We start from the raw sequence: 27,526 nt of genomic DNA on the forward strand, positions 1-27,526 counted from the left end.
CTCTTGGGTCTCCTGAGTGCAGATCTTGGGACATCTCAGCCTCCGTAATTGTGTGAACCAATTATTTATAATAAATCCCTTTATATCACCTAGCACAGTATCGGGAAAATAGGTGTACTGCTTGGTAATGTTATAGATCTATTACATATATAAATGTATATTTATTTACACATTTTCTCTAGAGAACATTGACTAATGCACCGAGAAAGAAAGGAAAAAAGGTTTTGGTAAATGATTGAAAGGTAAAATTTGTCCCTTGGGTTTTCTGTCTTTTGTATCTTGACTTTGAAGATACAGCAGGGAATTGATCCAGTAACGGAGGCAAGTGTTTATCTGCGAAGCAGGGAAAAGTGAAAGGGGCAAAGACGCCAGAAGGAACCATATAGTGCAAATATGCAAGGGAAGGAAGATATGAGAGCTATATAATAAGTTAAGAGTTTGGTAAAAACAAAATTCCCAAATAGCAAAATAAAATTACAAAGCTGAAAATCATAATTCAAGGTGAATCTTAGGCATTTAAAAATATGATTGATTATTCTTAAGATGCCTGCCTAGTGACTTAGTGTTTGAAGGATCCCATTACACTGGTTAGAATAAAAGTGGCTGTACCTGAGTCTTCATAAGGAATGGTTTTCCTGCTCTTGGGCCTGAGCAGCAGATCAATGATGGAGGATTTGAAGCTCCCATTTAGCCTGCACCTTATTCTTTTTTTTTTTTTTTTTGCGGTACGCGGGCCTCTCACTGTTGTGGCCTCTCCCGTTGCGGAGCACAGGCTCCGGATGCGCAGGCTCAGCGGCCATGGCTCACAGGCCTAGCCGCTCCGCGGCATGTGGGATCTTCCCGGACCGGGGCATGAACCCGTGTCCCCTGCATCAGCAGGGGGACTCTCAACCACTGCGCCACCAGGGAAGCCCAGCACCTTATTCTTTATTGCAACTTAGCAGCATATAAAAGACAATTGACTCATCAGCATGTGCAAACAAATAAGCAAACACTCATTCTTTTTCATGAGCAAAGAAATAAATGAGTGGTATTAATTATCTGGCTAAAATAAATTATAATGAATGCAAACTCATTACTGTTGAAATCGATGCATGCATAACAGAAGGTACATTTATTGAAGTCAACATGTTTAATTACATTTGGAGTAATAAAGAGACTAAGCATGAAGTCCAATGTCTCTTGAGCCTAAACATTAATTTTGATCTAATTTTCTTTTCCTTGATGTTGAGAAAATGAAAAAGCAAATAAAATTAAGAGACCAACCTTCACTTCATTAACTTTGCTAACAGGGGATTATAAGCTGCTTATACCATGTGTATTCCACATTGTGATTCAAGGAACGGTCACTTGATTTAAAAACCAGTAATGTTATTATAAGAATAAAGGTAGCCATAAGGCTGTTCTCATTCTACAAAAGTGCAAGAGACATACATAATGCTAAAGAGTCACAGTGACAAGGACAGAAGATACATGGAATTTTGACAGTGTGGAAGGAAAGCGTCTTAGTTCAGGCGGCTGTAACAGGATACCATAGACTGGGTAGCTTAAATAATATTTATTTCTCACAGCTGTGGAGACCAACATCCAAGGTCAAAGTACCAGTACATTTGGTTCCTGGTGAAGACCCATTTCCTGGCATGTAGACAGCTGCCTTCTTGCTAGGTGCTTATATGATCTTTCCTGGGTGCCTGCACATGGAGAGACAGAGAGACAAAGAGATAGAAATAGAGGTAGAGACAGAGATAGATATTCCTCTTCTTATAAGGATACTAATCCCATCATGGGGCTTCACCTTCAGGACCTCATTTAAACCTAATTATCTCCCAAAGGCCCTATCTCCAAATACCATCACGTTGGAGGTTAGGGCTTCAACATATGAATTTTGGGGTGACATAAACATTCAGTCCATACAGTCCATAACAGAGAGTCTATTCCTATGACACTTAAGCTAGATGACTCTGGCTGGAATTGAGAAGGAGAAAACAGCATGATCAGATAATCAGCCTGCTAACTGTTCTTGTCATACTGCTTGGCAGTTAGATATTCAGGCTCCAATTCAGATGAGAACACAGATTCAGAAGACCCTTGCACAATATGATTTGAACTGTGAGGGTCCATTTATATGTACTTTTTTTTTTCCCACTCAGTGCATACTATAGTACTACACGACCCAAGGGTGGTTGAAACCACAGATGTGGAACCTCAGATACAGGGGTCTGACTGCAAAGTTATAAAGGGAGATTTTCGACTGTGCAGGGGTTTGGTGCCCCTAACATTGTTCAAGAGTCAACTATTGATTTAGAAAATCTCACCTCACACTGCTTAGAAGATACAAGACTACAGTATCTCTATGAATCACTGTATTTGATCAGCATTCCCATACAGCTTCCTCCCTGGATACAGAAATATTTAGCTCCAGAGAGAATATATTTCCTGTTGCTTTTCACTGGAAGAAATATTCAACTTTTAAAAATTGTGTTATCCATGATAGCTCTCTCACTATGGTAATCACAGGGCTAGGGAAAGGGTGGTACTAGTATGCATTTCAGTATGTTATCTCATTTTTAATATTTCCAGTTGATGAAATAACAATGGATAGGTAAGCATTCAGAAAACAATGGAATGCAATCTCTAATGGAGCAATAGCAAAATGTTACATTGAAAAATATCAAAAGTAAAGCTAAAACTAGTAGACTATCCTATGCCAATACACCAGAAGGAGGCCTTTGTAAAGCCCTAGAGGAAATCTAACTGAGCCAAGGTGCTTTGCTGTAAGCTCATTTTGGCCTAATAGGTGCTGTCAAAAAGTAAGAAAAGAGACCGATCCTTTTTCATATGTAAAATGAAGACATTGGACAATACATTCCCCATGGTCTGATATTATATGTATTAAGGAGAAGCAATTAACATGTTGGGTAATTAACTAGAGGATTTTCTGCTCCATCTGCCTTTATATTGATTATTATATGACTTCCTGCAAAGTTAGTAGTTTCCTGGTAGTTTTATAACAGGTCTAAAGACATTTAAGTGGAGCTCAGGTAAGATCTGTTCCAGTTGTATTAGTCCAATGGTTCTCAACTGGAGACAATTTACCCCCCGGGGACCCCAATCCTCAGAGACATTTGATGATGTCCGTAGACATTGCTGGAACCATATGACAGTATGTTGCCCACCTAATGCCCCATCAATCTCAAGTACTTTTATAGGTATTTCCTAAAAACAAGGACTTTCTCTTATATAGCCACACTGCAATGATCAAGATCAGGAAATTAACATTGATACATTACAACTCTAGTTCACAGACCCCATGCAAATGTGGCCAGTTGACCAGTACTGTCCTATGTAGCAAAAGGATCCAGGTCAGAATCACCTGTTGCATTTAATTGTCATGTCTCTTTAGTCCCCTTCAGTCTAAGGCAGTCCGTCAGTCTTTTCTCGATTTTATAACTTGGCACTTTTGAAGATTACAGGCTGGTTTATTTTTTAGGGGGTCTCTCAATCTGGGTTTGTTTGACGTTTCTTTATGATGAGATTAGAACCATGCGTCTTTGGCAGGAATATCATAGAAATGGGGCTGTATTCACTTTCCTGGCATCTTTTCGGGTAGTGCCTGGTTTCCATTTGTCCCATCACTGATGATGTTTGCTTTGACCCCTTGATGAAGGTGATACCTTCACAGTTACTCACCATAAAACAGGGGTCCCCAACCCCCAGGCCACAGTCTGGTACTGGTCCGTGACCTGTTAGGAACCAGGCCGCACAGTAGGAGGTAAGCGGCGGGTGAGCGAATGAAGCTTCATCTGAATTTACAGCCACTCCCCATCGCTCGAGTAACCGCCTGAGCTCCTCCTCCTGTCAGATCAGTGGCAGCATTAGATTCTCATAGGAACCTACTGTGAACTGCGCATGTGAGGGATCTAGGTTGCGTGCTCCTTATGAGCATCTAATGCCTGATGATCTGAGGTGGAGCTGAGGTGGTGATGCTAGCGCTGGGGAGCGGCTGCAAATACAGATGCTCATTAGCAGAGACGTGACTGCACAGAGACCATATAAATCAATTGCTTGCAGACGCATATCAAAATCCCATCAGCGAGTGCCAAGTGAAAACAAGCTCACGGCTCCCACTGATTCGGCATTACGGTGAGTTGTGTAATTATTTCATTATATATTACAATGTAATAATATTAGAAATAAAGTGCACAATAAATGTAATGTGCTTGAACATCCCCAAACCACCCCCCCCCCACCGCCCGCCCCCCCACCCCCACCCCAGCCCCGGTCCGTGGAAAAATTGTCTTCCATGAAACCGGTCCTTGGTGCCAAAAAGGTTGGGGACCACTGGTATAAAATATTTTGTGGGGAAGTACTTTGAAACTGTAGATATCTCATTGTCAAACTTTCAATTTATTCCTTTAAATATATGTGGACTAATGGAATCTTATTTTACTCAGTGGGTTATAATCCATTATTATCATTATTTATTTGTATGCTCAACTCATCCCTGATTGGTCAGTGGGCACCCAGTCAAGTTGTCTTTTGTATTCTTTTGACATATCCATGTTCTTCTTTGAGCCCTTCCTTATTTTCTGGCACAAGGTGTTCTAGCCTTCTTTGGACTGAATTATGTCTTCCCAGAATTCATATGTTGAAGTCCTAGCTCTCATTGTGTTGGTATTTGGAGGTGGGGTCTTGGAGAGATAATTAATTTTAAATGAGGTCATGAGGGTGGGGTCCTCATGATGGGATTAGTGGCTTTATGATAAAAGACCAGAGAGCTCTCCCTCTCTCTCTCTTTCTGCCATGTGAAGACATTGCAAAAAAGATAGCTGTCTGCAAGCCAGAAAGAGAGCTCTGACCAGGATCCGAAACTGAATTGCCTGGCACTCAGATGAAGGGACTTTCCAGCCTCTGGAACTGTGAGAAATAAAATTCCTCTGTTTAAGCCACCCAGCCTAAGGCATTTTTTACGGCAGCCTGAAGGGGCTAAGACACAGGCCCATGATGTGTGTTTCCCTGTCCCAGACCTGGAACCCAGTGGCTATCCCTTTGGCTGTTCAGAACTCTGGACAAGAATAGTACTCTTATTGTTTCCCTGAAATTCACTTCCTGCCTTGGGCTTTTTGCCCCAAACTTGAAAATCCATCTCATTCCCACAGGGTTCTAACTTCTGTCCTCCAAATTAATATGAACAGAAATCCACGTGAACCTAGTTAAAAACTTGTAATGTGCTTACTTTTCCATGTCAATTTTTAACCTCACAGAACCTCTTGGGACTCCACATTGGAATTATGAGTTTTGGCTGGAGTTCTGGGTAGTGCACTTGTGTGGCCAGCTGGCAGATATGGGAGCCTCGGAGCAGACGGCTCCCTGGCCTCAAATTGCACTGTGGGGCTGAGTATTATAGATTCTGAGTCTTATAATAGATTCTTTTTCTTCATTTCAGGGATGGAACTAGGAATTGGTGATGGGGGGTCTGGGTAAGTGGGTTAGTAGATGGGGGGAGAGTAGGAAACCAGTCCCACAGGGTGGTGACCTGCTCAGGTGAAGATATTTATGCCAGGTGCCTGCGTGGGGGACTCTGCATAGGATAAAGTGACTGGGCATCTGTGGAGAAAACAGGGGAAGCAATTGTATTGGGCACAGAGTTAAAAACTTCGCAGCCTAATGGAGAGAAAATCACTTTAACGTGGATGCCAAATCAAGTCTGATATTCTCTAGAAGAGCCAAGGATGTGGGCAGTTTCCGGGGAGCTCAGCATACACCTTGCTGTTGTGTTGCCTGCAAAGCGCCCTTTGTAATCTCTCTCTATGGCTGTTCAGTTTTATTTGTGTGATGGTGTGGCTACAGTTTAATTAATTGCTATTTATCAGGCATCATACCAACAGATGGTATAATCTCATTTAATCCACTTAACGTTCCTAATGAGGTAGGTTTTATCACCCACATATCCCCATTTTATACATGAAGAATCTGATCTTAGAGGGTGAAATGAAAATGATTAGCTCAAATTAGCATAGTAGAGCCAGGATTTGACCCAGGTCTGTGTGATTTCAAAGGCCATACTTTATTTCATAGAGGTAGTACTCAATAATGCCTCCAACTGTGGCCCTACCTTTTTTTTTTTTTTTTTGCGGTACGCGGGCCTCTCACCGCTGTGGCCTCTCCCGTTGTGGAGCATAGGCTCCGGACACGCAGGCTCAGCGGCCATGGCTCACGGGCCCAGCCGCTCCGCGGCATGTGGGATCTTCCTGGACCCGGGCACGAACCCGTGTCCCCTGCATCGGCACCCACTGCGCCACCAGGGAAGCCCCCTACCTCTTTTTTAAGGTCACAGATCATGGTTATGGAAGAATTTGGCTCTTTAGAAATTCTAGACTCTGACCCTAGCCTTATAATAAGCACTACGTTCTAACTAACTGAAACAGCCAGTTGCTTGCTGTATCAACTAACTTTTGCTATATAGTAAGCCACCCCAAAACTAGTGGCTTAAAAAAATGATTTAGTTCATGATTCTGTGTGTTGGCAATCTGTTTGGGCTTGTTGGGCAGTCCATGTGATCAGGGCCAAGTTTAACTCTTCTTGGCTGGACTCTATCCCATGTCTGGGAGCTCAGCTTCAATTATAAAAGGATGACCTTCCTCCGTGGGCTTGTGATCCTTTCATAGGCTTGCCTGAACTTGTTCACACAGAGGGCTTTGAAGAGCACCAAGGGAAGAGAAGCCTGGAGGTGTCAGCACTTTTTAAGTCTCTTTTGTGTCACTTTCACTAATGTCCCATTGGTCAAAGCTAGTCACACAGCCAACCAGAATTTAAAGAATAGAGAAATAGACTCCGCTATCTAGAAGCATCTGCAGCATCCTTTTGTAAGGGCATCACGCTGCAAAGGCGTTACATTACAAAGTCATGAGTGCAGGGATGGGAAGAATTCGTGATCATTTTTTAAAAAGTATCATAGTTGCCTAATTCTGTCCACTTATTTTACAAATTTTTGGTACTTCCCATGAAGGAAAATCAGACAAAAATTAGGGACATGTCATAGAAAACATTCATCATTACTGAATATAGACTCACAAATATGAAGCCCTGTGTCTGGTTGGTCAAGTAGTGAAAACTGCTCATCATACTTAAGCAAATGAAAAAAGCTGGACTGCCATAATCATTACTCTTGTTTCTTTACAAACTGGCCTTTTAATTATAAGGGGGATTCTAAAAATTGCTTATAAGTCACGTATGAATTTTCACAAATGACTCTTATAAAGGCATCCAGAAAACAAAATAGCATTCGTTCCAACCTGCTTTAGAACCCAAGGAAGTCTACTTATTTGAGCTTTGGATTTTCCCCATGAAGACTGAAAAGCAGGTGATTATGTAATTTAGAAAAACTTCGAGAAGCCAACTTTTTTTTTTTGGCGGTACGCGGGCCTCTCACTGTTGTGGCCTCTCCCATTGCGGAGCACAGGCTCCGGACGCGCAGGCTCAGCGGCCATGGCTCACGGGCCCAGCCGCTCCGCGGCATGTGGGATCTTCCCGGACTGGGGCACGAACCCGTGTCCCCTGTATCGGCAGTCAGACTCTCAACCACTGCGCCACCAGGGAAGCCCGAGAAGCCAACTTTTTAAAGGAAATAATGAGGAAATGTCCCTTTAGGAAGAAGTTACCGTAAAATGCCATGGGGTAAACAAATTACAACAACAAGAATAATGTCCTCTATCACATGAAGAAAAAGGGACTTCTATCAAGATTTTGTACCTCTGACATTTGTTGGTTGGTGACATGGCAGAAGTGTTTTCAGTGCAATGGTCCCTTTCCTTCATCGTGTTCTTGATTACTATTGGGTCTGTTTCTCTTCCTCTTGAAAGCACTGAACTATTTTATCTTGACTAGAGAACAGAGGATCCATTCATATAATAGCCAGAAAAGTTGAAGTAGAAACTCTCTCATCTCTCTGCTTTGTTATTCTTGGGCAGAAATCATTCCCTGGCGGGTAATGAACTCCCTCGCAATTAATCCTTGTCAATAGGAGACACTTTATGAAATGAAATAAAAATAAAATTCCAGGGCTTCCCTGGTGGCGCAGTGGTTGAGAGTCCACCTGCCGATGCAGGGGACACGGGTTCGTGCCCCGGTCCGGGAAGATCCCACATGCCGCGGAGCGGCTGGGCCCGTGAGCCATGGCCGCTGAGCCTGCGCGTCCGGAGCCTGTGCTCCGCAACGGGAGAGGCCACAACAGTGAGAGGCCCACATACCGCAAAAAAAAAAATAAAATAAAAAATAAAATTCCATACTGGATGTATAGAAGTTTTGAGGTATGAATGTGTTTCTATGTATACGTCTATGGGAAACCATAAAAAGAGATTACAGCTGGTAAACCAAAACTTTTCTTGACCCCCAAATCAGAAATATTTCCCTACAAGGTTCTAAATACATATAACAGTTTCAAACTTGGCTTTTCCAACTGTTTTAACCACTGAGTACGTACATGTTTTCCTCCTATGGCAAAAAACAGGCAAAGAGGTTTAGATTAAGCTTTGGGAATTGTTCTTTTAGAAAACCTTGGCTATGAAGTGTAAAACTCTTAAGTCAAGTAAATTTAGTAGTTTATTGACCTTGGGATGATGATGAATAAAATCTTTGACAGTCTCTTGTGGCTTTTGCGAATCACATACTATCGGCTGCAGGTCCATTTTCTCTTTTTTTTTTTTTTTTTTTTTTTTTTTGTGGTATGCGGGCCTCTCGCTGTTGTGGCCTCTCCCGTTGCGGAGTACAGGCTCCGGACGCGCAGGCTCAGCAGCCACGGCTCACGGGCCCAGCCGCTCCACGGCACGTGGGATCTTCCCGGACCGGGACACGAACCCGTGTCCCCTGCATCGGCAGGCGGACTCTCAACCACTGCGCCACCAGGGAAGCCCTGCAGGTCCATTTTCTAAACATCAGTTTGCCAAAAGCAAGTTTCCAGAAGCTAATTTACAAAATTATGTTCTCTAAGTGGTAAATTTGCAGTGTGGCCAGTTTTTGAATTTAGCGGAATCCATGTTTGCTGAGCGCATGCATAACCTCCATTCCTGCTGCCATGGCTGCTTTGTTCACCTGCCCCTTGGACAATAGCAGAGGGGCTGGGGAAGGAAACTAACTGATGTCTGCTGAAAGTGGTCTTCCAGGCCACCTGATTACTGAAATCTTCCCCTGTTGATGTCATCCTTTGGTGAGCATCATATGAGACACAGCTATCTTCACATTCTGTGCTCTTTCATAGAGATCTATCCACATCCCTCTTACCCAGACCTCCTTGATACAAGTTTTCCAATTGTGTTTCTTCCAACCAAACCATCAGCCAGATAGCCCATGGTTTGCTTGCTTTTGGAAAAATGAATGACCAGGTTCGGTACTCAAAATTCTGCCCACTGGGGGTGGTTTTCTGTTCACCACAGTCCTGCAGAGCTGTCCCAGAATGGGGCTGTAGGGCAGCTACAGCTATCTTCTTTCAGGTGATTGCCTGTATATTGTGCAGGATCATCTATGTATAAACCAAGCCTGTTTTTTCCCTTCAGTCAGGTGGTCATAGGGAACTTCATTTGAGCTATAGGTGTGGGTTAAGATAAAGAAGGCAAGTAGTAGGAATAGGCCCTATGCAACTTACGCCTTCTGGTCCTGCTCTAGCCCAATTTCATCTGTACCACTTCCACTTCATGATGGAGTGCATGCTCAACTTTGTGTCTTGGTCGGTTAGATAACACCCAGTTCACGATTGGCAGTTCAAGTCATGTGGTAACTTGGCAGCCCATGGTCATGTGATCAGTCTCTATTAAAGTCCAATCACAAGCTCCAAATTTGTCTCTCAAAAGGAGAATAGTTATATGCAAAAAATGACATGGCTTTGTTTTAATCACTAAAGCTCGGTGCTGTATTTACTTAAAAGAGTCTGCCAAAGGCTCCATATAACATCTTTATCTGACAGTAACACTTGAAGCATCATCAAATCTGAAATGTTTTACTAACGTGTGTAGAGTGGTCACTGCCTCCTGCTAAGTGGGTCCAATCAGCACAATTTCATCAATGTAATGGACCAGCATGATTCCATTGGACTGAAAAAGCAATCGAGGTTCCTGCAGACTAAATTATGACAGTGCTAAGAGATCATGTAGTCCTGAGATAGAAGAGTGAAAATATATTGCTGGCCATGCCAGCTGAAAACAAACTACTTTGGATGGTCTTTACTAACAGGTATACAAAAAATATATAACATTTGCCAGGTCAATAGCTGCATAGCAGGTACCAGGGAATGTGCTGATTTGCTCCAGCAAGGAAACCATATTAGTAACAGCAGCTGCAATTGCTTGATAATGTTTATGATAATCCACTGGCATTGCCTAAGATCCATCTGTCTTCTGCACAGGCCAACTAAGTGAATATGAAATCTTTGCTTAGTGAGCTTACGTTAATCAGTCCAACCTCCTCCATCTTTATATTCCTTCTGCCCTGATCACTCTGAAGATATATTATCAAAAATATTCCTCAAGCTTCTATCAATATAAATTGGAAAAATCGTGCAAGTTTTTGGTTATGTGTTGCATCTCTACATGACTCATACTTGGAATCTCATTCTCTGGGACTTCCTGACATATGAGTCTAGAAGCCAAGAGAAGTAGTGGGAGTAGGTTATGAGGAGAATAAGTACTCCTGTGCAAGACATCTACTGCAGAGGAGATCATTATAGTTTCCTCAGTCAACGAGAGACTCTCTTAGGCAGGAATGTAAAGGCTACTTCTAATGGCAAAGAAGGCTCCTCAAAACTCAGGGTTTCATGGTTCAAGGTATGCAGCTTCATTGCAATCTGCCCATAAGTTTCCATCGCAGTTTTCAGCGTCCCATTCCTTCCCGTGAATGCCCTAGTTTTAACAAAAGAGACCCTATGACATCAGCAATTCAGTTTGTGTTGTAAGTTAGTCATGTACAGATTACACATTGGGTTTCATTTTTAGAAAACTTGGCCCTAGATGAAGATTTTTACAGGGGTTAAGCTCTAGCATATAGGATATAGGAGTTTCTTTTAGGACAAACATAGAAATTTTAAGTTCTCTTATGTGAACTAGGAATTTAAAGCCCTGGGCTCCTCATTTTCTCTCCTTAAGTTCTTTAGCTCATTCAGAGGCAACCAATCCACCCCCGTTAAACTCCTTATTTTTACTAAAATGTATGGCAGCAAATAACTGGTCATTCAGAGTCTTGCCTTCTATAGGTTCATAACTACAGGAATCAGCAGGTGATAATTTCAATAAATGTTTTGCTGTTGCATACCATAGACCACCAGTGTCCTCTTCAACACTGGAAATAGGGTCATTAATATTTTTAAGTAGCATCAGTTTAGGAAACCAATTTCAGAAAGCCCAGAAAAAATGAGCAAATTCATATAACTCACTCCTAAGATTCTGCTCCTCTGGTACCACTCTTGGCACCCAATTCTGTATCAGTTAGGGTTACATCAAAGAAGCATGTTATATATAAATTTGACTTTACACAATTGTGGGAGCTAGTTAAGTCATAGACATAAGATTTTTCTTTTGTCGGGTGCTGGAATTTGAAATCTTCAGGGCAGGCCATAGAAAGAAGCAGTAAGGAGAGATGTCTGTAGAGCATGGAAGAGCCAGGAGAAGCTGGAACCCGCAGCAGGAGCTGGAAATTAAGTGGATGACCTGGAACCCATCTCAGTTCTTGTTGTCTCCAGCCATATGATGTGGGTGTCCTGCAGGAGCAACTGGCATTTTTCGTCATGGAGCTTAACACACACCTGACCCAGGAGTCAGAGAAGCTGAAGGAATAGTCAGGTGAAAATACACACAGTTGCAGGCCTGGCTGTTTTCCCACGCCAGTGAAGTGAGCCCATAGACGAGCAAAGTGCTTGAGGACGAGCACCCACCCTAACCTTCCAAGCAAAGAAACAAAAGGACTGCTGTTTTACTTTCACCTTCCTAAGGTCATGCAAAATATATTTTCTCTGTGTCTCACCCTAGCTACAAACACCGAGAATGTACTTCCGGGAAACACAGTTCAGCCTGGCCAAGCTGACACGTTACAAAGTCACCATGTAGACTGAAGGAGAGAGCCCATATGATCATCTCAGTAAATGCCAAATAAGTATTGGACAAAATTCAACATTGATTCACTTAAAAAACCCTTCTTGGGAATTCCCTGGCAGTCCAGTGGTTAGGACTCGGTGCTTTCACTGCCATGGTCCTGTTCAATCCCTTGGTTGGGGAACTAAAATCTCACAAGACGCGCATGCGGTGTGGCAAAAACAAACAAACAAACAAAAAAACCCCTCATTAAACAAGGAACAGGAAGAAATGACCTCTAGCTGATAAAGGGCATCGTCCACAATTTTCTCTCCCTAAGGAGAACAGCAAGTCAACGTTATGTGCTATCACCGTTCCTATTCAACATCATACTGGAGGGATATGGAGCAACACAGCTCTCAGGAAAACTAAGGAAGAGGAATAACTTGACTCAACTTCCTTCTGCTTGCATATGAAAGTCCCTTCCCTTTCTTTGGGGCCATTGTCCTGTCCTCTTTTCTTTATCTAATATGTGATAAAAGATCGAAGAACTATTACTTGCTAGCTAATATACCTTAGCTGTTGTACCTTAAGTCCTCCCAGAGAATGAGATAAAGGGGTCTTTCAAAGGTCTTTACCTTAAATGTGTAGATATGGACAGATACAATCTCATCTCAGGATTTCTAACAGTGATTCTCAAACATTTTAACGTCCCTAAAAATCATATGGGGTGCTAATTTAAAACGTTTGGTATATGTTCTAAATTATTCTATACTCTCAAAAGCAAACAATTGCATTTCTTAATAAAATTCTCACAATCTGATCTCTCACTACTTCTGGTTGCCCATCCCCTCTAAACAATCTGGATCATTGAGGTGAAGCTGAATTACAAAAGAGTTTTCTGAGGCATAAGGTCTCACCACTGGAGCCATCCTGTGGCATTTTATTTAGATTAGCAATTTTATAGCCTAGGATTCATGTCTGTCGGCACAGAGGAGTTGGCAAAGCCAAAAACAGATCATCCAGCATTTGAGAGAGAGTAAAAATTCATTCAAGCTCTATAGATTTTTTTCTGTTCTAAGTGATGATTCAGAAAGAAAAAGTGGCTAAGAACGAGTAAAATGAGTGGAATGAACATAGGACTCTTAAGATTAATGTGATTCATCCCTTATTATTTTCATTAAAGAAGAAACTGTATTTTGAGTATCACTCAAAGTCCTCTGAATTCTAAATCTCATAGCAAAAAACCTCCACCCACCCACAGTTGGCAACAGACATACATCAGTACAGAGTTCTTTAGAGATCACATTGTCTTGGGTGTGTCTGATGCTTGGAAGATGGGCTCAGCACTCTAACTGAATGGCAGATGGAGCTTCATGGCAGTCATTGATCATCCAAACAGTGAGAGGTTCCTAAGGAAGGTTACTACTAGTTGTGAGATAGAAAAGAAATGGCAGAATAGACCAATGAAGCTGCTATGTCTCCATAAAGGACAGACCAAATACTGGGGTCACAAGTAGTTCAGAGTAAGAGGTTGTGAAAGAAATAATTCAATTTATGTTCCTCAATGGTTAGATCCTTTTTAGAGTGGGATGTGTAAAAAATTCATAAACAGAAACCTCAATTAAATAGAGTCTGGGAGACCAGAGGGGGAGCTCTCATGCCCTGTGACAATAGCAGAGCCCAACAGGAAGAAGAAAGGTTCCTCTTCTTTCCTGGCAAGGACTCAGCCAATGAGAAGCCGTGGACACTTTGCTTACTATAGCCCTCCTAACTTCCTTTTCCTCTCTATAAAAGAGTGCTCCTACACTTGCTGTGCAGTAACTTTCATGTGGCTCTCCGTGCAGACTCTCTCATGCAGACTCTGAATTGCAATTTTCTGCTGATCCTGAACAAACTCATCTTTGCTAGAAGAATATCTGGCCATCTATTTGTTTCAGGTCAACAGATGTTATCATCTGTCATTTCTGATTGAGGATACATGAAGAAGTGGTCAAGGAGGGTAGAGGTTTTGGAACCAATTAGTCCTGTTGTTTATGTAGCTGAGCCCAGGGTCATTAAGCTCAGAGCTGGTGTCCTTAGATGGGCTTGGGACTTCCAATCCATCAATGTGCTGCTCTTCTGTCATAAGGGGTGGCCTTGAGAATCCGGTCCCCTATCACCCTAGACTAGTGTTTCTGCAAAGGCTCCAAAAGATATTCTTTCTTTTTTGGAACCCTCTCAAAGGCCACAGATGGCTACCATCAAGACTCACACACCACCTGAACCCTCTGAATGAACTGTCTATACATTTTTATATGGAAGTGAGGAAGGGGGTTTGTTCACTGTGTGTACCAGCTCAGAGTTCATGTTAAACCTTATATTTGTGTCAATTAAATTTCCTAATGTAGTTCTGTGTTTAGAAAGCTTGTCTGGCGTTTCAGGTATGCTGAGAAAGGGGGTAGGGAATATGTCAGTGTTAATATTCCAAGAAACATGTTACTTATGGGGCATTTGGGGGAAAAGAACGTATCGATACTGATATTGTCACCTTGTCCTGTCAAGAAAAGTTTGCACCCCAAGCTTTTGTACCTTACCTTATTTGCGATTTCTTCTAGGCTTCTGAGCACCACTAGAGCAAAGCCAAACAAAAAGAAATTGTGTGAGTTAGTGCAGCTACAAATTCCTGGTCTCTGATCACAGCTTGGTTTTCAAAGTTGTCAGCCAATCTTTCCATGTGTTTCTATTCCCATTCACCACGTTATCTTTGTCAACTCCATCTCATTCAGACTAAGGCCTCTGACTACCCTCTATCCTCAACTATTCTCATCTCATCTCGCAGTAACAGAAAAATTACAGGTAATCAAATCATTACTGTTTTGACCTTCTCTCCTCTCCCACCTCCAACCTACCTCTCGATGGGAAAATACCTCTATTCTGGTACTTACCTGTACCTCCTGTCTCTAACCTTCTCAGAGGTCTCACTCCAACAGTTATCTCTTCTCTCAGCATTCTCTATGTCACTGATGCTCTTTAACCTGTAAACACACTCAGTCTCTCCTATTTAAAAATAAATTCCCAACTTTTCAGAAGACATGCAGATGGCCAACAGGCATATGAAAATGTGCTCAACATTACTAATCACCAGGGAAATACAAATGAAAACCACAATGAGATATCACCTCACATCTGTCAGAATGGTTGTCATCAAAAAGACAAGATAACAAATGCTGTGAGGATGTGGAGAAAAGGGAATCCTAGTGCACTATTGGCAGGTTTGTAAATTGGTGCAGCCACTATGGAAAGCAGTATAGTAGATGTTCCTCAAAAAACTAAAAATAGAACTACCATATGATCCAACAATTCCACTCCTGGGTATATGTCAGAAGAAAATGAAAACACTAAATAGAAAAGAAACATGCACCCCAATGTTCACAGCAGCATTATTTACAATAGTCAAGATATGGAAGCAACCTAAGTGTCCATCAACAGATGAATGGATAAAGAAGAGGTGATATATATATATATATATATATATATATATACACAATGGAATACTACTCAGCCATTAAAAAGAATGAACTAATGCCATTTGCAACAACATGGTGGATGGACTTGGAGGGTATTATGCTTAGTGAAATTAGTCAGAGAAAGACAAATACTCTATGTTATCACTTATATGTGGGATCTAAAAAAGGAAACAAATGAATCAATATAACAAAACAGACTCAGAGATAAAGAGAACAAACTAGTGGTTACCAGTGGGGAGAGGGAAGGGGAAAGGAGCAAGATAGGGGTGGGAGTTAAGAGGTACAAAGTACTATGTATAAAATGAATAAGCTGCAAGCATATATGCTACAGCACAGAGAATATAGTCAATATTTTATAACTTTAAATAGAGTATATTCTATAACTTTAAATAGAGTATATATATAGAGTATATAACACATTGAATAACTGTGTTGTAAACCTGAAACCAATATAATATTGTAAATCAACTATACTTTTTAAAAAAATTCCATTGTGTGGATTCACCACAGCTTGCTTATCCACTCGTCTTTTGAGGGACATCTTGGTTGCTTCCAGTTTGGGGCAATTATTAATAAAACTGCTATAAACTTCTGAAAAAAAAACAAACTCCTGACTTTTCCTCATACTCTAACTACAACTATATTTGTTTACTTTCATAATCCAGTTTTTAAAAGAGTGTTCTTAACTCTGGATTTCTATCTCATGATCTTTCTTTCATTCCTTTATTTGCTGTTATAAGGCTCCTTTTTTCAATACTCCATTAAGTCTGCTCTTGGGAATGACTGCAAAGTTGCTAAACTTAAACAGACACATTCTCAGAGCTCCCAGGCTCTCTCTGAGTGTGTCATTCTCCCGGAATCTCCATGTGCTAACCAACCTGGAAGCTCTCCGAACCCTCTCCTTTTGGCTTTTTATGGAGTCTTCATATATAGATATAATTGATTAAATCATTGTTCATTGGTGATTGATCCAACCTCCAGCCCCTTTCCTCCCTCTTTCCAACTCTCTAATCATGTGATTGATTCTCCTAGCAACCAGCCCCCATCTTTAGAAGCATTCACCTCATTAACATAACAAGAGACACCTTTATCACTCAACACTTAGGAAATTCCAAGGGTTCAGGTGCCAGAAAGGGGGATGAAGACCAAATGTGTTATTTTTTATTAGAAATCACCATATCACAGTAACTCAAAATGCTACGACTAATATGAATTAGCTGATTGCATATGGATCTCTTTCTTATGCCTCCAAGTATCCAAATACCTAAATGCCTCTTAGACATTTCCATTTGGTGCTGCACAGGCAACACAACTCAATCCATACAAAATTGAACTTATGTTTTCCATCAAACCCACTCTAGAATGTATTTATTCTGTTAATAGGACAACCATCAGCCAGATACTCAGGACAGAAACCTAGAATCATCCTTGAATCATTTCTCAACCTTTTTTCTCATCGTGAACCTCCAATCATATGCAACCAGGCCTCTAAGTCCTATTAGATACACAACTTAAATAACTCTAGTAATGACCTCCTCATCTCCATTCTCCCTGCTCTTGTCTTCCTTTAGGCTTTACTCATTTCTCACTTGAAACACTGCAAAATTCTTTTCATTAGTCTCTCACCTACCAGGCTTACCCTTTCTGTCTATTCCCACTTGAGTGATCTTCCTTATAATGTAAACCTGATTAGATCATCTACCTACTTATAGTTTTCCGTTGCCTTCCATAACCTTCAGGATAAAATCCAAGTCTATTTCCTACATTTATCTGGCCTTTGCTAATCTGTGCTGCCCAGTTTCTTATTATTTCCTAATTCATGCTATGTTCTAGCTTTGCTAAACTATGTCCAGGTAGTTCTCCCAAAGATTTTCTTAAACCTCAGTGCCTTTTGCACACACTTCTCCATCATCTCAGAATGCCCTGTGTGAGCTTCTTTACCTGGCCAAATCCTTTTCACCATATAAATGCTCAACTTAAATATCTCTATTGAGAATTCTTCCCTAACCCACCCACTTTGGATAAAAGGTATTTTCACATGTTTCCACCTCATGCCTACACATAGCAGAACACTCACTGTACCTTGCTGTATGTCTGTATCTTCTTCACTAAACTGTTATCTTCTTTACTGTATTATGAATATCACAAAGAGCCTGGTGTACAGTTTTTAAAGACAGATTCATTGCATGAATGAATGATAAATAAATAAAATAAAACATGACTCTAGAGGGTATTATGCTAAGTGAAATAATCAAACAGAGAAAAACAAATAGGCATGATCTCACTTACATGTTGAATCTAAAAAAACAAAACAAAACAGAACAAAAACAGACTCATAGAGACAGAGAACAAACAGGTGATAACCAGAAGGAAGGTGAGTGGGTGAAATAGGCAAAGGGGATTAAGAGGTACAAACCTCTAGTTATATAATAAATAAGTTACAAGGATGTAATATTTAGCATAAGGAACACTGTCAATAATATTGTAATAACTTTGTATAGGGACAGATGGTTATTAGATTTTTCACAGTTATCATTTCATAAGGTATGCAAATGTCAAATCACTATGTAGCACATCTGAGACTAACATAATATTGTATGTTAACTATATTTCAATAAAAAATAAATTAGAAAAACATATAATGAAAAGAAATATAGAAGACTGAGCTGACATTTAATAACGGATTTGCAATTTTTAATCGTTTCATAAAAACAGCCAGGTTATGGAATGTTTTTGCTGTAGAGTGAAGTAGAATTCTCAACTGAGGATTAAAACTCAGGATCATTATTCCTTAGGGAGACTGGGATTTGTTTTAAATGGTTTCTTTTAATGAAGGCAGATTTTAAAAATCTGATAGATTCTTATGCCTCCGAGTGGCTTATATATGTGTCGTGGGGCCCAAGGCAAGTCATCCTGAGAGGCTGAGTTTCGGAAAAATCCTCAAAGTATAAAAACCACAGAAGCAACATTTCATAATGAAATCTCTATTCCTCTTCCATCTTCCTGGGTCTGGATAAAATAGAGTTTTAACATTCAGATTTTTTTTTTTTAAGTTTGAATTTAGCCAATTTTAAAACAACTAAAATATTTTATTAGTTATAAAATTTTGCTCTGAATACTTGAAAATTTATTAAGTCACTCAGATTTTAAGACACTGGGACACTCACTTTTGTGGATGCTTGATTATCTTGAAAACTTACCCTGGCAGAATGGGTTTTACTGTTTCAAAGTAAACTGTTATCCTTTACAATGAACTCATGCTGTTTTCTGTTTATGTGTCAATAGTGAACCCAGGATAGTACCAATAAGTTCTAGCTATGAGGTTAAAAACTATTAATATACATAGTAATAATACAGGAAGAATCTTGATGCAACAGAGAGACTAATACTACTTACTTCTGCTTATTGTGTTTATTTTTTTCTTATTTTTCTAGTTTGGGTATAAACCGGGATTGTTTTTTGAGACCTGCTGTTATTTCTCATGTGAGCATTTAATACTATAAATGTTTCTTGAAGCACTGTTTTAGCTGTATCCCACAAATTTTGCTGTATTTTATTTTCATTTTTATTCACTTTAAGAATTTTTCTAATTCCTTGGAAGCTTTTGCTTTTATCCATTAGTCATTTAGAAGTGTGTTTTAAATTTCCAAACATATGGGACATTTTATAAACATCTGTTTTTGATATTTAGTTTAATTCTTTTTGTTCAGAAAACATATTTTGTATCATTTCAGTTCTTCCAAATTTAAGGTTTTACTTTTTGGTTTTTGTGGCTTTTTGCTTTTTTTATAGTGTCAGCGTGTAGTTAATGCTGTTGAATATCCAGTAGCAATAGAAACCAATGTGAATTATGTTGTCATTGGACAGAATGTTCTGTAAATATCAAATAGGTCAAGTTGATTGATGGCGTTTTTCAGGTTTTCTATATCCTTGCTGACCTTTTGTCTACTTGTTCTAACAATTATATAGCAAGGAGCATTGATGTCTCCAACTATACTACACTTGATCTTAGCTAAAAGGCTGAAAAGCAATTCCAACTATAATTGTGGATTTTTCTTTTTTCTTTTACCATTTTGATTAGCTTTTACTTCATGCATTTGGAAGCTCCATTGTTTGGTGCATACATGTATAGAATTGTATGTCTTCAAGATGAATTGACAATTTTATCATTATAATATCTCTCTTTATTCCTTTCTTCCTGGTAAATGTCTTTGCTCTGAAGTGAATGTTGTCTGATATTAACACAATGAATTAGTGTTTGTGTGGTATCTATTTTCTATTTTTTTTTTGTATTTTAGCCTCTCTATATAATTAAAATTATTATGCTTTTTGTAGCCAACATATAACTGGGTATTATTTTTTTATCTAATCTGACAGCCTCTGTCTTTTAACTGGAATGTTTCTACCTCTTACATGTTGTGTAAATATTGCTAAAATCAAATTTAGGCTTAACATTTTATTATTTGTGTTCTGTGTTCCTGCATTCTCTTATGTTTCTCTGTTCCCCCTCTCTTGCATTCTTTTGGATTATTTTAATATTTAGTGTATTCTATCTTTATTAATCTCTTGGATTTCTGGCTAAATATCCATTTTTTGGAGTTGCTTTGTGGTTTATATTAATCATATCTAACATTTCACAGTCTACTAAGAATGAACATTTTACCAACTCTAGTAAAATGTAGAACTTTTAAAATCATTTAGGTTCTTTTTCCCTTCCTACTTATGTAGTATTCATATGTATTACAATATTTGAACATTAAAAACCCAACCAGTGTTATAAATCTTGTTTTTAACATACATATTTAAAATATTTATGAGGATAAAAACAGCCTATTATATTTACTCAGATATTTCCCATTTCTGTTGCTTTTCTTTCATTCCTGAAGTTCTGCATTTCCCTGTGGTATCATTTTCCTTCAGCCTGAAGAACATTCTTTGGTGTTTCTTTCTTTCTTTATTTTTTTGGCGCTTCTTTTAGAGCAGGTGTTCTGGCCATCTGTCCTTTCGATTTATTTCGTCTTCAATCTTTTTTTCTTTCTCTTCTTCTTTTGGCTATTTAGCCCATCCAGTAAAATTTTATTTCATATATTGTGTTTTCTGGTTCTCAGATTTCTATCTGCTATTTTTTTTTTGTATTTCTCTGAAGAAAGCTTCTCTTTTTCCATTCATTTCAATAGTATTTAACATTCCCACAATGAACTTGGTTGTAATAGCTGTTTTAGCGCTTATCTGATAATTCCAACATATTGTGTTATCTTGGTGTTGACATCTGTTATTTTTCTTTGAGAGTTGGTCATATTTTCATGGTTCTTTGAATGGCAGGTGATTTTGGATTGTATCCTGGGCATTTTGAATATTATGTTGTGAGACTTTGGTTGGCTAATGTCCTCTGGAGACTGTTGATCTTTTGCATTAGGAGGCGAACATAACATTTAGGTTCTGACCTCAAGTTCTATCTCTTCTTTTGTGGATGAGGGTCTCAATGTGCATTCAGTTTTCAAAGTTTTTGTTATAGTGTTTGAGTCTGTCCATGCATGAGCTACTTGGAGCTTAGTCTGGGACTTGGGAAGTGTTTCACAGAGCAGTTTAGTGCTCAAAGTTCTTGTTACACTGTTCTCAGTCTGTTCTGCACATGCATCTCTCAGGAGTTAGTCTAGGACTTGGATGGTAGCTCAGTTCTCCAAGTCTTTGCTGTGCTCATTTGGGTTTGTTCTGCACATGTGCATATTGACAGCGAGCCCTGGATTGAGTTGACTCATGCACCAGAATTCTCTCTAATCCTGGATTTTTCCCCAGATTCTCCAGTCTACAGGGTTCCTTTCTCTTGGTTCTTCTGGCCAAATACATAGGATTTTTCTCTTTGCAACTCCGTGACTGGGGTTGGCCTCAGGGAAGTACCAGGAAATAAAACAGATTTGAAGAAGAAAAGAAAAAGAAAAAGTAGGCATTATCTCCTTTTCCCTACACACTGGCTCCACAGGAGTTCCCTTTCCCAATCTTCTGACCAGCAAAAGCAGAGTTCATCAGGAGTTTTTTGTTGTCTGTGCCCATTGTGCAGTTTTAGGGCTTGAGCCATTCACTGTAAAAGAGGAAACTGATCAGAACACTTATCACCGTACTTTTCTTTCTTCAAATTTTACTTCCATCTCCAAGCCACCTGCTATTCTTTGCTTCTTAGAGTCCTTCATATTTGCTTTTTGTATTCTTTCTAAAATTTTTCTAAATGTATTCTTTGGGAGAGAGAGATTGTAGTAGACTCATTCCACCATTGCTAACGTAGAAATTAAAAGTTTTTGGGTTTCTTTCATGGTGTTTAGTGTAACAGTATGCTTACCTCTTTACATTGTTGTGTAGTATTACGCTGTATAAATACACTACTATTTGTTTATCCATTCATGTCTTCATGGGTATTAGGGTTGTATCCAGTTGGGGGCTGTTAAGAATAAAGCTTGTCTTAATCCTGATCACAGGGGAAAACATTCAGTTTTTCACCTATAATTATGATGTTAGCTCTGAGTTTTTCATAGATGTCCTTTATCAGCTTGAGGAAGTTCCCCTTCTATTTCTAGATTATTTGGAATTTTTATTATGAATGAGTATTAGCTTTACCAAGCATTCTCTGTATCCATTGAGATGACCATGTGTTTTTTTCCTTTAATTCTATGAATATGGTATATGACATCAATGGATTTTCAGATGCCTACCCTACATACACAGAATAAAATCCACTTAGTCATAGTATAAATTCTGAGTTTGTTTTGCTAATATTTTGTGAAGAGTGTTTATATCTCTGATTATATGTAATAGTGCTCTGTAGTTTTTTTTGTGTGTGTGTGTGTGTGTGTTTTTTGTAATGTCTTTGCCCAACTTTGGTATCAAGTAACATTGGATTCATAGAAGAAATTGAGAAGTGGTTCCTTGTCCTCTATTTTGTGAAAGGGTCTGTAGAGGATTGGTCTTAGTTCTTCTTCCAAGATTTGACAGAATTTATAAACCAATCCATTCAGGCCTGGGCTTCCTTTTGTGGGGACTTTTTAAATTACAGATCCAGTTTCTTTATTTCTTATAGAGCTATTCAGAGTTTCTAGTTTTTCTTTAGTCAGCTTTGATAATTTGTTTCCTTTCAATGTACTTCCCAATTTCATCCAGTTTGTCTAATTTATTGACAGGACATTTTAAATAATATTCCCTTATAATCTTTTCTAATTTGAGAAGGGTTGGTGATGATGTCCTTTCTCATTCTTGATTTTGTAAATCTTTTTCTTCTGTTTTTATTATCAACCTTGTTTCAATACAAAAAGACTTTCTTTTAATCCCTTAAGTAAAAACACTACATCCAACTTATCAACACTACATTTTTAAAAAGTATGTCAATTTTAAAATGAGAATATCTAACCTTCCATCGTTTAGTTCATGTAGTTCAGTTACTGATGAAAGAATAAGACATAAACATTGTATTCTTACAGACTGTATATAGACATAATATGGACATAAACTGTTATATACTAGGAAAAGCTGAGGATTTACAGTCTAAGAGACCTGTATCCTAGCCCTGGATATATAGTGAGATTCATGAACTTAGAATAGTCACTCTGTCTTTGCTTCTTTATCTATCTCTCTAATGAAGCCAAATAAGCTACCACTCAGAATCGAGGTAAGGCTAAAAATGAAATGAAAATTTAATAACCATCATTATAATTGTTTAACTTTTCAGACTTTGCTCAATCTCTGAATCAAGTGTCTGCAGAGCATTCACATTATGTAAGCAAAATTTAAATCTCATTGTACAATGCCTTTATTACTGATAGTAGCAACACTTAAATGGTGAAACAATGCAATATAGAAAGACCAGTGTAATTTCAAACTTAAAAATTGGCTTCTGGTCATAAATAATTTTAAGTACAGTTTCTTATTAAACTGGGAGAAATCTTATTACTGTTTTTCACTGTAGGGCAAGTTCTCCTGGCTTTATGCTAGTCCTCTCTTCCTTCTTCCTTCCTTTTTGCCTTTTCTTTTTTAACCTTACACTCTTTTGTCTGTCTTCTCTTTCTCTCTTTCATTCTTTTCCTCTTCTTTCCTTCCCTCTCTTTCTTATTTTGCTTGCTTTTGTGTCTATTGTTCAAAAACATCTACTTGATGCCAATTTTGTGTTGAATCATTTGTTAGTCACTGGAGAAACAAAGAGAAACAATACCTTTGTCCTTAGTAAACTATATCTTCCCTGCTACCTATACCCACCTGAAGACTATACTGATGGGTTCTCACACATTTTACCTATTGGTTAACCTGTAAATGTAGAAAACAGTTATCCATACTCGTGACTTTTGAGTCACGTTGCTTCTCCACATCTTGGGATAGGCTTAGTCTCAACCAATGCTTTTAAAACTGCAGAATAGAAATTGTCAGTGCATTAAAAAAAACAACAACAACAGCGTTTTAAAAAATGAAATAGAATAGCGTATGACAGAAAATATTTCATAACATATAGTGAGAGTATTGCTTTATGAAGCTGTTATTTTAGTTATATTTCTTTTTATCTCATTCTACATATATAGCTACATTCACAAGTAAATATGTGTATTGTTCATGATGCAAAATGTATTTCTCACAGACCATGGTTCAAATGTTTGAAAGATAGTGGCTTAAACTGCTAAGATTCAGGGCCATTCCAGGGCTTCCAAAAAGGAAAATAGACAAAGATAAGCGGTGATAGAGAAGAGAAGTAATAGAAAAAGAGTCACCTTAGCATTCATCTGTTTGGACTAAAATTCTTTAGCCAGGTTGATTCTTGGTGCAATCATGAGAATATTGTTCTTTTTTCCAAGGATATGATCCCATTGGAGTTGAATATATACTATATTGTACCACATGTAGAATATCCCTTTGATGAAGAAGACTCCCAGGGGGGGCCCTGGAATTAATTTATCCACTGACAGATTATAGATTCCACCCCCTTCATCTTTAATATACAATGTAACAAATCTTATGATTTGTTAAATCTTATGATTCTAAAATAGGGAAAGATTTCCTGAAATTGAAATTCTGGCAAGTTCTGAGAAACTTAAAAATCAATATCACTTCTAACTGTGTGAAGAACAATAACCGTCAAGCCAGATAGCAGGTGTACTGAGCTCAATGGGAAGCTTAAAGCCTCACTGATGCTTCTTGTTATAAAAACTTCACTAAAGAGAAATATGTTCTTTAAAGAGTAACATAGGAAGAAATGGAAATAAAAACAAAAATAAATAAATGGGACCTAATGAAACTTAAAAGCTTCTGCACAGCAAAGGAAACCATAAACAAGACAAAAAGACAACCCTCAGAATGGGAGAAGATAATTGCAAATGAATCAATGGACGAAGGATTAATCTCCAAAATATACAAACAGTTCATGCGGGTCAATATCAAAAAACAAAAAACCCAATCAAAAAATGGGCAGAAGACCTAACGACATTTCTCCAAAGAAGACACACAGATGGCCAAGAGGCACATAAAAAGATGCTTAACGTCACTTATTATTAAAGAAATGCAAATCAAAACTACAATGACGTATCACCTCACACTGGTCAGAATGGCCATCATCAAAAAATCTACAAATGATAAATGCTGAGAGGGTGTGGAGAAAAGGGAACCCTCTTTCACTGTTGGTGGGAATGTAAATTGATACAGCCACTATGGAGAACAGTATGGAAGTTCCTTAAAAAACTAAAAATAGAATTACCATATGACCCAGCAATCCCACTACTGGGAATATACCCAGAGAAAACCATAATTCAAAAGGACACATGCACCCTAATGTTCACTGCAGCACTATTTACAATAGCCAGGTCATGGAAGCAACCTAAATGCCCATCGACAGATGAATGGATAAAGAAGATGTGGTACATGTATACAATGGAATATTACTCAGTCATAAAAAAGAATGAAATTGGGTCATTTGTAGAGACGTGGATGGACCTAGAGACTGTCATACAGAGTGAAGTAAGTCAGAAAGAGAAAAACAAATATCATATATTAACACATACATGTGGAATCTAGAAAAATGATACAGATGAAGCTGTTTGCAAGGCAGACATAGAGACACAGATGTAGAGAACAAACGTGTGGACGCCAAGGGGGGAAAGGGGGGTGCAGGATAAACTGGGAGATTGGGATTGACATACATACACTAACTAATATGTATAAAATAGATAACTAACTAATGAGAACCTGCTGTATAGCACAGGGAACTCCACTTTGCTGTGCAGCAGAAACTAACACAACATTGTAAAACAACAGTAGCCAATAAAAAAAAAAGAAAAGAAAACCTAGACTTCAGCTGACTATACCTACTAACTAGGATACCTTGAACCAGTTACTTAAATACTCAAAATGTTTGTCTCCCTCTATACAAAGTGAGAGAGTTAAATTATATGATCTCCAAGTTCGCTTGCATGCATGAAGATTTAAGCTTTCAATTATAATCAATTCTATGAGTTCTCTCAGTAATTATGCCCCAAAGTTTGATGAAATACTTGTTTGTAGGTACTGAATAGAGGCCAACTCTTGTGAACTGAGGGCTTCTGTGAATGCAATTCCTTTTGTAATAAACATCATTGTCTCATCAAAAAAAAAAAAAAGAGTGCTAGTTTGAAACATCACATTTTAAGGACTCCAACACTTTTATGTTGTTCTGTTGTGATAAATTTCTAATAGAACACTATATTTTCTGCAGTACTTACAAAGACTTTCACCATCTCCCAACAATATGTACTAAAGCTAAATGTGATTTATTCACTGTTAGCAAAGGAAAACATGTCTCCCGTAAGTTTATGAACAAGATATTTATTTATTCTCTTGTGCTGTATGTACAAACATAATAAAAAATGTGATCAGTAAATCTTGGGAATATCCTACTCGAAAGTCAATTAACAGTAAGCCTTCTGCTGAGACCTCTGCTGTCTTTTTCTTTAAGAAAAGAAAACGTGATAGTTATTTACAGAAATAGTTACCTCTAAGAAATTCACACCATTAGGGCATGTTTTAGTTTTCTACACTGCATAAAAATTTATCACAAACTTAACAGTTAAACAGTCACATTGATTATTTCACAATTCTTGTGAATCAGGAGTTCGAACACAACTTAACTGGGTCCCCTCTAAGGCTGCAGTCAAGGTGTTAGCCAAGACTTGGTTCTCATCTGGAAGGTCAACTGGCAATGGATTAGCTTCCAGACTCATTCAGGGTGCTGGTAGGATTCGTTTCCTTGCGGCTGTAAAATGAAGGTGCTTGACTTTTCCTGCCTGTCAGGTGGAGGTTGCTTTCAACTCCTGGAGGTCAGCTGCAGCTTCTTTCTGCCAAGTGACCTTTTCCCCACTGCCTCTCAAAATATGGCATCTTGCTTCTCTAAAGCCAGCATGGGAGAAAGAGAACGAGTCAGCTAGAAAGATGGCATTAAAAAAAAATTTATTAAAGTATAGTTGATTTACAATGTGTTTAATTTCTGCTGTATAGCAAAGTGACTCAGTTATACATATATATGTTCTTTTTCATATTCTTTTCCCTGATGGTTTATCACAGGATATTGAATATAGTTTCCTGTGCTATACAGTAGGACCCTGTGGTTTAGAAAGATGGAATTTTATGTGATGTAACATAATCATAGAACATAACATAATCATTGGAGAGATACTCCTTAAATGTTTGCCATCTTCTGTTGGTTTGAATCAAGACATTTCCTGCCTGCATGTGAGAGACAAGGGTTACACAGAGCCCTAAATCCAAGGAGGCAGGGATCATGAAGGCCACTTTAAAGTCTTTCTGCCACAGGGCAGGATCACTTTTGTCCTATTCACACCGGTATCCCAGGAACCTTGCAATGTACCCAGCCTGAAGGTGGCAGTTAGTGATAAATGAATGAAGACTCACTTATTACATGCATGGCAATTTACGTTAGTTATCACTCTGCCTGTTTAATTTGACAGT

The 27,526-nt window shown here is 38.7% G+C and overlaps 1 protein-coding gene across 4 annotated transcripts in view; it reads left to right on the forward strand.

Annotated features, from left to right (window-relative positions):
- Positions 1-3,915: 3,915 nt before the first annotated feature.
- The window catches only part of IL15 (interleukin 15), a 182,693-nt gene continuing 159,082 nt past the window's right edge, over positions 3,916-27,526 (forward strand). The window contains exon 1 of one of the 4 annotated variants that reach the window (XM_049709542.1): positions 3,916-4,143. The gene's annotated coding sequence lies outside the window, so the exon portion shown is untranslated. The remainder of the gene's footprint in view (positions 4,144-27,526) is intronic. The other 3 variants (XM_033402467.2, XM_033402459.2, XM_049709541.1) reach the window with 3 other exon arrangements.

The sequence above is a fragment of the Orcinus orca genome, chromosome 4, assembly GCF_937001465.1.
Source record: "Orcinus orca chromosome 4, mOrcOrc1.1, whole genome shotgun sequence".
NCBI classification, from domain to species: domain Eukaryota; kingdom Metazoa; phylum Chordata; class Mammalia; order Artiodactyla; family Delphinidae; genus Orcinus; species Orcinus orca.